The 13,526-nt window shown below is 42.8% G+C and overlaps 1 long non-coding RNA gene across 2 annotated transcripts in view; it reads left to right on the top strand.

Annotated features, from left to right (window-relative positions):
• The window catches only part of LOC146816722 (uncharacterized), a 232,274-nt gene that overhangs the window by 199,420 nt on the left and 19,328 nt on the right, over window positions 1-13,526 (top strand). The gene's annotated exons all lie outside the window — the stretch shown is intronic.

Raw genomic sequence — 13,526 nt, 5'->3', positions numbered from 1 at the left:
TGTTTTACGGTTTAGGGTAGTGCAGTGGTGTTGGGGTAGTGTAGGGAGTCGTACTGAGGGTAGATTTAGAGTTTAGGGTAGTGCAGTGGTGTTTGGGTAGTGTAGGGGATCGTGCTGGGTAGACTTAGGGTTTAGGGTAGTGCAGAGGTGTTTGGGTAGTGTAGGGGGTCATACTTGGGGTAGATTTAGGGTTTAGGGTAGTGCATTGGTGTTTGGGTAGTGTAGAGGGTCGCGCTCGGGTGGTGTTTTAGGGTTTAGGGCAGTGCAGTGGTGTTTGGGCAGTGTAGGGCATCGTGCTGGGGGTTGTAGTTTCAGGGTTTAGGGCAGTACAGTAGTGTTCGGGCAGTGTAGGGGTCGCACAGGGGGTGGTGTTTCAGGGTTTAGGGCAGTGCAGTGGTGTTGGGGCAGTATAGGGATCACGCGGGGGTGGTGTTTCAGGGTTTAGGGCGGTGCAGTGGTGTTCAGGCAGTGTAGGGGGTTGTGGAGGGGGTGGTGTTTAAGGGTTTAGCGCAGTGCAGTGGTGTTCAGGTGGTGTAGGGGGTCACGCTGGGGGTGGTGTTTCAGGGTTTGGGGAAGTGCAGTGGTGTTTGGGTGTTGTAGGAGGTCGCGCTGGGGCTGGTCTTTCAGGGTTTGGGGCAGTGCAGTGGTGTTTGGGCAGTGTAGGGGGTTGTGCTGGGGCTGGTGTTTCAGGGTTAGGGGCAGTGCAGTGGTGTTCGGGCCGTGTAGGGGGTCGTGCTGGTGTTTCAGGGTTTGGAGCAGTGCTGTGGGGCTCGGGCTGTGTAAGGGGTCATGCTGGGGCTGGTGTTTCAGGGTTTGGGGCAGTGCAGTGGTGTTCGGGCGGTGTAAGGGGTCATGCTGGGGCTGGTGTTTCAGGGTTTAGGGCAGTGCAGTGGTGTTCGGGCAGTGTAGGGGGTCATGCTGGGGCTAGTGTTTCAGGGTTTAGGGCAGAGTAGTGGTGTTCGGGCAGTATAGCTGTCATGCTGGTGGTAGTGTTTCAGGGTTTAGGGCAGAGCAATGGTGTTCGGGCAGTGTAGGGGTCGTGCTGGGATAGTGTTTCAGGGTTTAGGGCAGAGCAGTGGTGTTCGGGCAGAGTAGGGGGTCGTGCTGGGGGTGGTGTTTCGGGTTTATGGCAATGCAGTGTTGTTCGGGCAGTGTAGGGGGTCGTGCTGGGGGTGGTGTTTCAGGGTTTAGGGCAGTGCAGTGGTGTTCAGGCAGTGTAGGGGGTTCGTGGTGCTGGGGGTGGTGTTTCAGGGTTTAGGGCAGTGCAGTGGTGTTCCGGCAGTGTAGGGGGTCGTGCTGGGGCTGGTGTTTCAGGGTTTAGGGCAGTGCAGTGGTATTCAGGCAGTGTAGAGAGTCGTACTGGGGTGGTGTTTTAGGGTTTAGGGCAGTGCAGTGGTGTTCGGGCAGTGTAGGGTGTCGCGCTGGGGGCGGTTGTTTTAGGGCAGTGCAGTGCTGTTCGGGCAGTGTAGGGGGTCGTGCTGGGGTAGTGTTTTAGGGTTTAGGGCTGTGCATTGGTGTTCGTACAGTGTAGGGGGTCATGCTTGGTTAGTGTTTTAGGGTTTAGGTCAGTGCAGTGGTGTTTGTGTAGTGGGCAGCGCATGCGCTGCGTCGCTAGACGAGACCTAAAAAGCATTGCATCAAGATGGCTGCCAACACTTCCTGAATTGAAGTGTTGGCAGCCAATTAGAGCCAAGCTCGTGCTTGTGTAGTTAGGTCCCCCCAAGATATATAAAGATTTTTTTCCTTTAATATCTCAAAAACTACGGAATGGATTTACACCATTTAAAAAAAAAAGGTCGCTTTATGAACCAAGCACTACCTTTTTGCCAAATTTGGTGTAATTCCGTTCAGCAGTTTCAGCTGTAACCATGTCTAAAGTTTCCTATGGGAAATTGATTTTTTGACCTCTATTTTTTTATTTTCTCAGGAACTACTGAACGGATTTACACCATTTAAAAAAAGGTCTCTTTCTGAACCAAGGGCTACCTTGTTGCCAAATTTGGTGTAATTCCGTTCAACAGTTTCAGCTGTAACCGTGTCTAATGTTTCCAATGGGAAATTGATTTTTTTACCTCTATTTTTTGATTTTCTCAGGAACTACTGAACGAATTTACACCATTTAAAAAAAGGTCTCTTTCTGAACCAAGGGCTACCTTGTTGCCAAATTTGGTGTAATTCTGTTCAGCAGTTTCAGCTGTAACCGTGTCCAAAGTTTCCTATGGGAAATTGATTTTTTGACCTCTATTTTTTGATTTTCTCAGGAACTACTGAACGGAGTTACACCATTTAAAAAAAGGTCTCTTTCTGAACCAAGGGCTAGCTTTTTGCCAAATTTGGTGTAATTCTGCTCAGCAGTTCGGGCTGTAGTCGTGTCTAAAGTTTCCTATGGGAAATAACATGGAGAAAACACGTTTTGGGACCCCCCTTTTTTCTCAGCCCCCACTTGGCGAATTACCCAGAAACTTTCAGGATAGGCGCTGACAAGAGCGGGCCACAAGTTCTGAAAATTTTGCGAAGATTCGTCAACCGGCGCCAAAGTTATTGGGAAAAGAAAAAGCGCTTTTTCTATGGAAACTAGGTCCTAACTATAACTATCTACTGGCGACCGCCAGTAGATAATATACACGTGTGTGTGTGATACATGATGAAGTATTTTTATTGAATGTTTACTTGTAGTTTCAAAAATCATGTTTTAGAGAAAAGAGGTCTAGCAGTGAATTATTTCCTTTAATTTACAGTACTGAATTCATTTACAGGATATTTTGCTTCCTTAATCAAATAGTGAAGCTTTTCATCTTTCTTTCAGTCATTCAGTGCTTGTAAATGCCAGCTTTCATAATGACAGTGGTGCTCTTAGATCATTAATCAGCACACCTGTCAAGCTCACCCTTGCAGGCCCATCCTTGCTTCAAGGTTCTACTAATTAATTCTTGCCAATGTGTGAAAAAAAACTTTGTAAATTTAGACCCTGTCAGCAAAAAATGCCACTGCCCCCAATTGCACTTATTTATCTTTCTTTATATGTGTCTTGTCAAACCTACTCTAAAGTGTCAATGTACTACAAAAGAAAAACATATTTAAGTAGGCATGTTTTTAATTTCCCTATAATGCACTTTGCATTTAAAATGCATTTTATAATTATGCATTTTGTTGCATATAACACTTTTTAACTAACAGCACATTGTGGCCAAAGAAAACACACATTTCTCAAAACATTGAAAGACATATCTGCAGTCTCCGGCAAACAATGAATACTAAATAAATGATGCCAAAGAGTTTGGGCCTGATTACGAGTATGTCCGATCCTTGACCGCCGTACCCGCAGTGGCAGTCCGACTGCCGCCTCCTCGGAGGTCCGACTGCCCAATTATGACCATGGCAGTCAAACTGCCACAAGACCACCACCAGAATTCAGGGTCCCATGGGAATCCTGGGTCCTGTGACAGTAGTGGTGGGGAAAGCAGTGGGGATTGGAGGCAGCACTGATGCCAGCACTGCTGTGCTAATCACAACATGCATTTTGTTGTAATCTTTCAAAGTTATGTGCATGTGCTTGCCTGTTCCATCTCCATGGTAGCGTCTATCTGTGACAGTTGTGACTTGGAGAATCTACAGGCCAGCAGCAGGAGTTGGTGGCTATACATGTAAGCATTAAAACAGTCTTACAAACCTACCAGTGTGTCTCATTTTAACACTAGCAACGAGCGTGAACTTGTTGGGGACAAGTTTGCCACTAACTCTCCCCAAATCCTGGTGGACCCACGACTGTCTTCTCCTCATCGAGCGTTATCATGAGACCAGAGAGGATGCAAATCACTACAACCTCCAGTGGATATTCTCCTGCTTCTCCTGACTTTCCATGAGGTTCTGAGGCGAAATTATGCAATTTTAACCACTTTGCCTCCTTCCCCGACAGTAGCAACTCCTCGCGACTTCCCTGCTGAAGTGTTTGCCATCACGTTCGTCATCACGTGACACGCACGTCATCACGTTACGCTACGCTACGTGTGTGCGTACCGCCATTTTGGTTACTGTTTCCTTGACAACCGGTCACGGAGCTTGTTACTGGCTCTCCTTCATGAACGATCGGCTCTCCTTCATGAGCGATCGGCGATCCCTCACATACAGGTACTGTTTAATATAATTAGAGGTCCCCTATTTTCTACAAAAGCTGTCGCTGCCTACGCTTATCAGTTTTACCTTACAAAGTTGTACTTCTCATCACCACAGTCTGCCTTTTCCAAGTATTGCCGCTTTACCTTAATCTTCATCAGTGAGGAACTACTTTTACACGCTAATTATTTTTAGGAACTAATGTATTTTTACAGACATTTTCTTACTGGGTGTTATCCTGTGCCTTTTCTATTTACCTATAACGTGCACTAAAGCCTTACCATGTCTTCCACTACGATGAGTCAGCCACCTCCATTCCTTTGTGAGAAGGGTGAACCTCTTTTACCCTGGAAAAGATGGAGATTGTTATTTGACTCCTATTTAGTTGCAATTGGTGGAGAGAAATTTTCTGCTCATAGAAAACAAGCAATTTTACCCAACAATCTGGGAATAGAAGGACGTAATATTTAGGAGAGCATTGACATAATTCCAGTTGGAGAAGGTGATGGTGAACCGTCTGATGTATTTGAAATGTCCATGAAAATGCTGGAAAAATTTTGTGGACCTCGCATCAATGTAGTTTTAGAGAGACATAGGTTTTTCATGAGAGTCCAAGAACACAACGAAAAGGTTGCCAATTATATAGCATCTTTGAAAACACTTGCACACACCTGTGAATTCGGTGTTCTCACTGACTCGTTGATAAGAGACCAACTAGTCAGATGTACAAACAGTTCTAGGGAGCAAGAAAAACTTTTATCAAAAAATCCGTCACTCAAGGAAGTTGTAGCCATTGTAGAGAGGATGGAAAACACCTCTGGTTGGGTCAAAGAAATGAAAGCCCATAAAACTGCTGCAGACGAAGTTCCTACTCCCAGCAGCATTCATGAATTGACTCAGAAGAACGCACTTCCTGGCCAGGCACATGAATTTGTTGATAACGTGTCCAAAGTTGTCTGTGGACCTAAGCCCAAACCCGCCACAGACTTTTCGAAGATAAAATGTTACAGATGTGGTAGTAACAATCATTCTTCCAACTACCCCCAGTGCTATGCGAGGAATACCACGTGTCACAAATGTGGAATTAAAGGCCATTACGCTAGGGTATGCAAATCTGGGGGTAGAGTACACACAGCGGACAATGGGCACGAAAACACTGAAACAAATGTTCCATCCAAGACAACTATGTTGAGTGTACGAGGGCACGGCATGGTGGATGCAGACCTCATCAGCATGCCAGAATGCAACGTAGTAATTGGAGAGAAGTTGTTCGTCATCCTAGCTGACTCTGGTTCTCCTTTTACAATGCTTGGAAATGAACTTTGGGACAAGACCTTTCCTGAATTGAAACTGTTTACTCCAGACATCAATCCAGTCAGTTATGGTGGCTCGCACATTGATGTAATAGGTTATGCCATCATGAAGATTCATTTTAAAGAAAGAGACACCATTGGGAAAATCTATGTCGCCAAACGTGGTGATAACCTCCTTGGCTGGAGACACCAGAGAGACTTGCTTGGGGATAATTCTTAATCCTAATGCTCGCTGTCCTTCTGAACAGGTCATGTTAATTGATCAAAATATGTCTGCCAATAAATATTTTGAGGAATTTCCCCAAGTCTTCTCAGATAATTTGGGTCTTCTCAAAGACTTTAAACACTGTATCATTCTTAAACAAAATGCCATACCAGTGGTACACAACATGATGTTGGAACCACTAAGGTGTGAACTTAAAAGGCTGGTCATTCAAGGTATTATTGAGGAAATCGAATCCTCAGAATGGTTGGCCCCAGTGGTTTTGGCTCCCAAGGATGGAGGGAAGAGCATTAGGATGTGTGTTGACTTGAGAAGCCTAAATAAATGGATATGGATGGATCGTCAACCACTTCCTAATATCTCTAAGTCGATCAATATGCTTGGTGGCGTGAAGGTCTTTAGTGTGTTGGACTTATCCTCAGCATAACACCAAGTCCCCCTTCATCCGGATTCCAGACATCTTACGTCTTTTGTAACACCACTGGGGGCTCTCCGTTTCATCAGGATGTCATTCGGGTTAGCCTCGGCGGCTGCCTGCTTTCAGCGTATTATGATGTTGGTCTTAAAGGATGTTCCCAATATCATGTTCTTTCAGGACGATATTTTAGTATATGGGAAAGATGATTCTGCGCATGACACAATTTTGAGACGCACATTACAAAGACTAGCAGAAAAGGGTCTAACAGTTAATCGTTTGAAATGTAGAATATGTGTATCTTCTGTCACATATTTGGGACATGTTATATCTGGGGAGGGCATCCAACCAAAGCTGGATCTGGAAAAAAGCATTGTTGATGCACCTGCTCCAACTGACAAGGAGCAAGTGAGATATTTTCTTGGCCTTGCTGAGTTCTATTCAAAATTCATCCAAGGTTTTTCCTCCACAGTTGAACCCATCAGAGTCCTTGTTAGGAAAGGAGTACACTTTGCTTGGTCGCCTGAGTGTGCCACAGCTTTCAGTTCCATTAAACATGCAATAGGTAAAATGCCAAACTTGGGCCATTTTGACTCCAGAAGGAAAACCTTCCTAACTACAGATGCCAGTTTGTGTGGTCTTGGGGCTGTACTCTCTCAGGTTGATTGTGGTGAGGAGAAAGTTGTTGAGTTTGCTTCTAGAGCATTGAAGAAGCCGGAACAGTACTTGTGTATTGAGAGGGAGGCTTTGGTCATAGTATGGGCTGTAAAGCATTTTAAATATAATCTTTGGGGAATTATTTTTCTAGTAAGATCTGACCATCGCCTTTTGGTACAGGTATTCTCCTGCATGGAGAGTGAAAGACTTACTCCAAGACTTAAGCGTTGGAGTGAAGGTATGGAAGAATACAATTTCAGAGTGGAATATCTGCCTGGTGCTGCCAACAAAGCGGCAGATTACCTGTCAAGACTACCTATTGAATATTCTGAGAATGTGGTTGACTTTGATACTGTTAGTGTCAATTGGGTCAGGGAGTCTGCTATTCAAGAGAGTGAGTGGGAGAGTTCCATGTCAGCAGATTCCTTGCTTCCTGCTGTGACTTGTTTTGTAATTGAGGGTTGGCCTGATAACAAGAGATTGAACTCTGATTTACTTCCTTTTTGGTCCATTAGGAAAGATCTTACTCTGTGCCAGGGCCAACTCATGCGTGGAGAGAGAGTGATTCCACCTGAGAGTCTTAAAGCAAAGCTTATTAACCTGGCTCATGAGGGGCACTTGGGAAGAAGTTTCACGAAGTCTCGCCTCCGGGAAAGATATTGGTGGCCAAAGATGGTTAGTCAGGTTGAGAAAGTGGTTAATAAATGTTATGAGTGTGCTTCTTGTGACAAGTCCCGTGTTGTTAACACGCCTCCACCATCTCCTGTCGAGGTCCCACGGGAACCTTGGGTCAAGTTGGGGTTAGATATGATGGGCCGCTTTGAGCTGTTGAACCCGGCAGACAGGTTTGTGATCCTTTTAGTGAATTACTCGTCCAAATGGGTCTCCACTAGATGTGTCAGTTAGGTCAGTACAAGGGTGGTTATTGACTTTCTCAAAGATGAATTTGCCAATGATGGTATTCCCAAGTTTCTCATCACAGACAATGGGCTACAATTTGTTTAGCAAGAAATGCAAGAGTTTTTGAATGATTATGGCATCGTTCATCAGAGAACCGCCCTTTATGCTCCTCAGGCCAATGGCCTGGCAGAGCGCATGAACAGAGTCGTCAAATCATGTGTACAAAGGGCAATTAAATTGAGAGTGCCTCTTAAGGGAATCTTGAGGGACACCTGGTGGGCTCACCGCACTGCGCAGTCAATAGTGTTTGGCTAAAATCCCCATTTCAAATGCTAAAAGGAGAGTTGCGCTATCCAAACTCAATCCTGGGTGGTTACCTCTCATTGATGGTCCTGTTTTGAGTGAGGAAGAGGTGAGTGATAAAATCGAGTCCTATCAAAATATATACAAACAGAGGTTTGATTTCAAGAAATCAACCAAGGTCAGGTCATGGAAGGTTGGCGAATGGGTACTCATCAAGAGACCACGCTGGCACAGGAAGGGTGTCACTGAATATATGGCACCTTTTGTCATTACTGCAGTAAATAGGAATGTGGTTACCGTACATAATGGTGGAAAATGGAGCATGTCTCGTTTAGTGAAGTTCCAGGGTGACAAATGTATATTTCCTTCATGCCCAGATGTTTCACCTGCTACAAATTTGCCCACCAATTGTGGTTCTTCGTCCCATTCTTCTAGACCTCACCGTCTTCCAAAAAGTTATGAAGATTATGAGATGTTTTAAGTTTCCTAAATTTGTTATTGGTAGCTTGGGACAGTTTTACATTAATTAGAAATGTTTTGTATAACTCAGCTCTATTCTTATTGCTGTGTTTTGAATTTACAAGTTTATCTTTTCTTCTGTTACTTCTTCTTCTTATTTCTTTTCTCTTTTGATTCCTCTGTAAAGGGGATGTGTTGTAATCTTTCAAAGGTATGTGCATGTGATTGCCTGTTCCATCTCCATCGTACCGTCTGTCTGTGACAGTTGTGACTTGGAGAATCTACAGGCCGGCAGCAGGAGTTGGTGGCACTACTTGTAAGCATTAAAACAGTCTTACAAACTTACCAGTGTGTCTCTTTTTAACACATTTCTGCCATCTTTTTCATGGCAGGGACTCCGTCATGAAAAGGTAGGTGGAAAGGCAGGGAAGGGTCCCCAAACAGGGCCCACTGGTATTTTAGGTCATTGGGCATTGTGGCTAGGGCTCCCTTATGCTTGCACTGCCATGCGCAATGCAGGGCGGTGACATTACCTTCAGGGTATCTCTGTGAGTCGAAACATGCGGCCGCTGCAAGACCGCTGCCATTAAACCTCCAGTCCGGCGGTAAACTCCAAATGCGGAGGTCATACTGCTGCTGGCTTGCCATCATTATCCCACCGCCGACACTGTGGCCTGACTGTCTGACAGCCAAGGTCGTAACAAGGCCCTTTGTATTTTTCTAAAGAGCACAATAACTAAAATGAATTAAATAATCAATGTAATTGAAAAACAAACTTATAAACTACTCTGCGTTCGACCTCATGGTTTATAAAGGTCACAAGAACCAAGAACGTCTCAATAGTAATACAGGCCCTTATTACATGGTTACCCATTATGTATTTCTCTCTCTCTCTCTCTCTCTCTCTCTCTCTCTCTCTCTCTCTATCTCTCTCTCTCTCCTTCTTTCTTTCTCTCTCTCCCTCTCTCTTTGTCGATACCTCTATATAACTAGGCATAATTGGTATAAATTGTAATATTATAGTAGGAACTGTCTTTAAATTGGTAGTAGGATTAATTGGATTACTATGTTTTAATAAATTAAATATACTTGTTCAGTATTTTAGACAATGACATTTTATCCATAACCATGATATTTACCTATAGGAAAGCATATTACATAACTATAGCTTGGATCACTCTGTGTTACTGTGGTCACTTGTGCGTTCAAGGATTTCAGCCAAACGCTGTACGCCTGCCTCCTGCTGCCGGTGCCTGCCATGGCGGCCAAACCACACATTTCAAAACAGTCCTTTTAATGTGAAAGAAGGCAGCACACCAAAGTTATATCCTAGAAGGTTTTAATGTGCAAAAGAAAAAATAACGATGCGTTTCAGCCTGTTGGACTTCCTCAAGTTCAAAGGTCATGACACGGCATAGCTGTTAAATACGTTCTACGTCAAAACATAGATACTGAAAGCATACTGCTTTGCATCACATATCTTTCGAAATTAATTTGATCAGTTAACATTATTCACAAAATTGCATGATTTGTAAAATTCACAATAAATATCTGAAAATATATAAATAAATACATTCAGCATTTTGTGATCAACACCTCACGTGACAAAAATCAAATCGAGTTTGTAGTCAACTGAAAATGCATAATATATACACACCATATATACAGCTATATACACACTTTGCTTCTTCATAATAAGAAAAAAAGTTATGCCTGCCGCAAAACTGCTAAAATAGCAAGTTTTTGTCAGCAACGTTTTTTTGTGTGTGTTTCAATAAAGCCATTGAGATTGTTTCAATTAGACCAAAAATGACAGTAGTGTACAATTGTACGTAACGTACGAGCAATCTATCTGAGCGGTCAACGTCTGTATGCTTATTTACAGTGATGTGCAGGATTATGCACACTAAGCTTATTCGTACAAAATGTTGGCATGCTGGGAATATGAACACAAACGTTGGTATGGATCTTGTAGACAAATCTATTATCAATATATCTGCACGCATGCTATCGTCGGAAGAAGAATCCCTGCTGAAATCGGGACTGTCATTCAGTCCAGTGGTCGACTGGAATTATGTTGATGTAAGAATAGATATTTTTCTGTATATCAGAAAATTGAAACTGATGAAATTACACATGATGCCTAAACTTCGAATACAATTGAGTGGAGCAATAACAGTGCAATCTCCTTCCAACATCTCCAATCAATTCATATTGGATGAGGTGGAGGCTATAATGGACATAAATGATTTAGACAGCAACTCAGGATGCCCCATAGAGAACAATGTGGTTGATACCCTTAATGCTATGGGCTTTAGAATTGACTTGTGTGGTAAAAGTGGTTTAAAAATCAATCAAGACCAAATATAATCCCAATGTCCCATATGACAATGTTGAAGCTTTTCACTCTCTAATGATGCATGAATTAAGGGTCATGAGGAATGATGATAAATACTTAATCAAGGACAATTTAACCAAAGATCAAAGAAAAGCATTGGGGGATCTACTGTCTGACTCGACACTAGTAATCAAACCCTCCGACAAAGTGGGAAATGTTGTAGTAATGGACACCATTTCCTACAAAGCGGAGGCTATGCAACAACTCAATAATTCTACGTGCTATGAGGAAATTACCTGGGGTACCTATGAGGATACTATCACAAGGTATTATGAAATGCTATAGAATTGATGGCAAGCTGGTCTCATTGATGATGATGAATTGACATTTTTGAGAAATAACAATCCCCGGATTCCCAGTTTGTACTTACTACCCAAGGTACACAAGCATGCCACTAGACCTCCAGGGAGGCCCATTGTTTCTTCAAATGGTGGGCTGTTGGAAAATACATCAAACTATCTGGATTACTTCCTGGCCCCTTTTGTGAAGGATCTGAGGTCGTACTGTAGAGACAGTACTGATTTTCTCAAGAGGATACATGATTTCAAATGGGACAAGGGTTTCCTACTTATCTCTTTAGATGTGTGCTCGTTGTACATTGATCAGAACAAAGGAGTAGAAGAATGTCTGTACTTTTTGCAACATAGATCTATTGATCTTTGTGAACATACTATAATGTTAAAACTCATGATGTTGTATTGCCTTAATGAGAATATTTTTCTCTTTGACAACAGATTGTATCGCCAAAAATCCGGTACAGCCATGGGAACCTGCTTTGCCCCCAGCCTAGCAAATATATTCCTGGGCTGGTGGGAGGAGCAGGTAGTATGGACTGACTCAAATAAATCATTTACTAGTCATGGGCCATTATAGATGTGCTATATTGATGACCTTTTCATCATTTGGGACGGTAGCAAGGAGAAAGCCATAAGATTTATACAAAGTCTATCCTGCAATGATTTAAATCTTACATTCACACATACTATCAGTGAAACGGAATGTGACTTTCTTGATGTATATGTAGCTGTCCAAAATAACAGACTGGTGACCAATGTTTTTAGAAAAGAAACAGCTGGTAATAGTACAGTTCATGCTCGCGGTCATCACCCCAAGTCTCTGCTTAATAGCATACCCTTTGGGGAACTATTGCGAGCTTGTAGAAACTGTAGCACAGACTCGAGCTTTAGCAAAGAACAAGATTTAATGTTAAGTAGATTCAAATCCAGAGGCTACCCAGAAAAGGTGTTGAGACAAGCAGCCGTAAAACTGAAAGATACCAAACAGGAAGGTGTCCTATTTAAGTCTAAGTTCATCACGGACGAGGACAAATCTTCCACTACTCCTAGAATGATCACCATGTTCAATGCCAGATCAAACAAATTGAGATATGTCATGAGAAAGCATTGGGGCCTTATACAATCAGATCCCGTAATTGGCCATGCAGTTGCCCATTCTCCCAAAATAACATACAAGAGAGCACCCTCTCTTAAGGATAAATTGGTCAATAGCTATTATCAAACAGAGGCCCCGCCAACTTGGCTAAAAAGTAGTAGAGACTTCTTTAAGGGCAACGCCTGTAAGGCGTGTTCTAATAGCCGTAGCTGCAAAACCTTTATAACATCTAACGGGAAAGAGAGACCGATATCCAAATTTATCACCTGTATGACTGATTTTGTCGTCTATTGCCTACAATGCCCATGTGGCCTTCGCTATATAGGCAGTACAAAGCTGCCTGTAAAAAAACTTATTTTAGAGCACCTAAGAGCTATAAACAATCATGATTTTAACTATCCAGTTGCGTGACATTTATATAATGTCCACAATAGCAACAGTCAGCTCCTAAGCTACATGGGACTCGATTGAATTATGAAAAATATCAGAGGGGGCGACTGAGAGAAGCAACTGCGTATCCTGGAATCAAGGTACATTATTGACCTGAATGCTAGAGCTCCTTTTGGTATGAATAGGGAAGTAGAATTGGCCACACATATAGGGGTGTAATAACCCCCCCCCCTGTTCTTTGCATTTACCTTTAGCTGTCTATCTGTCTCCACAGTTGCATTTTGTATATACATTAGTTAGTTTTTTATATGGTAAATTGAGGATTTAAGCAAGGTGTTTTCACATACACTTTCCAGTCCATTAATGTTGGCAGCAATTGGTGTATTCTTGGGCATTGGCCCATTATCAATCCATAGATAGTCCCCACTTGGGTCAGTCAATTATTTTCTCTATGCCTTGCGATAACACAAGGGGAGTGGGGCCGGCTGGTTTCTCCCCCACCTCCAGCATTATTGGTACTGGTTATTTATTGTTTATATCTACCTTGGGGCACTAGTACACTTTGCACTCCGCTTATATACTTTATTGAGTTATTCACACATTACACGTTGTATATATGGTATATTTGGTCTGGCTCGCTGCTGTATCCCTCTACATTTACACGTGACTGTGTTTACAGTGATTGCTGTTAGGTCAAGTGGATTGTAAATTTATGATTTATTTTGCTTTATACACACAGAAACATTGACTATTCCTTATTGTTTCATTGACCAACCATTGCTCGCTATACATAGGCCATTTGGCCGATGAACTAATGATGTAAATAGATGTGCATATTGATTATATATCGTGCGGATTCCACGTGCATGTGGACGCTGTTGCGGTTTGGTCTAATTGAACTAACTGTTATTTGCCATTTGACATAGGTAAATGCTGATCTAACCCATTATTTAAGCAGTTTTG

The sequence above is a fragment of the Triturus cristatus genome, chromosome 6, assembly GCF_964204655.1.
Source record: "Triturus cristatus chromosome 6, aTriCri1.1, whole genome shotgun sequence".
In the NCBI taxonomy this organism is placed as follows: Eukaryota; Metazoa; Chordata; class Amphibia; order Caudata; family Salamandridae; genus Triturus; species Triturus cristatus.
This window is presented reverse-complemented; position numbering and strand designations above follow the sequence as displayed.